Raw genomic sequence first — 1,145 nt, 5'->3', positions numbered from 1 at the left:
GGGGGGGGCTGCTCCCTAAGCGGGGGGAGGGGGCTTGGAAAGAGCAGGGGACCTGCTCCCTATTGGGGTGGGGGGGTTGCAAAGAGGGGGCCCTGCTTCTTATTGGGGGGGCGGCTTGGAAAGAGGGGGGCGGCTGAGCCCTACTTGGGGTGGGTTGGAAAGGGGGGGACCCTGATTCCTATTGGGGGGTTGGGAGGAGGGGTGGGACCTGGTTCCTCTTTGGAAGGGGTTGGGCAGCTCAGATCCCCCCCCTAAAAAGCCCAGGAGGTGCTGAGGATTTGGGGGTGCCCCCCGGGGGGGTCTGGAGAGAGGGGGCGCACTCGGCATCGGCTCCCCTTCCTCCTCCAAGGACAAGAGAGCCGTGAAGGGTAAAGGGGGTGGGGGTCAGGTTGGGGTGGGGATCAGGTTGAGGCGAGGAGGGGGTGCCCCACTTTGCACCTCAGAGGCCGCCTCCGAGCCCCCCCAACCCACCCGCCCCCCACGCCGTAGGGCCCAAGGAAACAAAAGTCTGGGTTGGTTGCAGTTTCTTCCCCACCCCACCCCACACCACCACCCCCCCATGGAAGAGACCGTGACCCACGGCGGATCCCACGCAGCCCCATGGCTACCCAGCAGGTAAGCGGCTCCCCCTCCCCTCGCAAGTCTCTGGGGGACCCCCCACCCCCCCAAAAAAACCCAGAGCCACCCCAGGGAGGGGTGGGTCGGTGCCTGCGAAGGGGCCAGGCCGAGCCGGGATTCCTGGTAAGTTTCTTTGCCTCCGCTGAGATCTGGCTGGTTTCCCCAGCCCCCCCCGCCCGGCTGCCTTTCTGGGGGGGCTCCCCAGGGCAGTGGGGTGCAGACATGGGGGGGGAGGAAGGGGGAGGCTGGTTTCGGGAGCTGCCCCACCGCAGGCCCGGCAGGGAGCAGAGCCCTACAAGCATTGGGGGGACGAGGGGGCTGGAGATTGGAGCCAAAGCTGGGGGGGTGGGGGCAATGGGGGGCCCCCCTTAGATCACCGAGCATGAGGGGGGCCGGGGAGCCCCTCCCCCTCGGCCAGTCCCCTTTGTTGTGGTAGGATTTATTCGCCCCCCTCCGCGGGGTGCATTGGGGGGGGGCTGCGGACAGACCGGGGGGGCGGGATGCAAAGGGGGGGGCGGCTCCGGGCG

The 1,145-nt window shown here is 68.6% G+C and overlaps 1 protein-coding gene across 1 annotated transcript in view; it reads left to right on the top strand.

Annotated features, from left to right (window-relative positions):
- The first annotated feature begins 487 nt into the window (after positions 1 to 487).
- FBXL19 (F-box and leucine rich repeat protein 19) overlaps positions 488 to 1,145 on the top strand; it is a 35,759-nt gene continuing 35,101 nt past the window's right edge. Inside the window, exon 1 of the mRNA XM_026658291.2 lies at positions 488 to 615. The gene's annotated coding sequence lies outside the window, so the exon portion shown is untranslated. The remainder of the gene's footprint in view (positions 616 to 1,145) is intronic.

This window comes from Terrapene carolina, unplaced genomic scaffold, assembly GCF_002925995.2.
Source record: "Terrapene carolina triunguis isolate 2854851 unplaced genomic scaffold, T_m_triunguis-2.0 Scaffold423, whole genome shotgun sequence".
Classification (NCBI taxonomy): Eukaryota; Metazoa; Chordata; order Testudines; family Emydidae; genus Terrapene; species Terrapene triunguis.
Note: the sequence above shows the minus strand (reverse complement) of the source record. Positions and strands in the feature narration are given on the sequence as shown.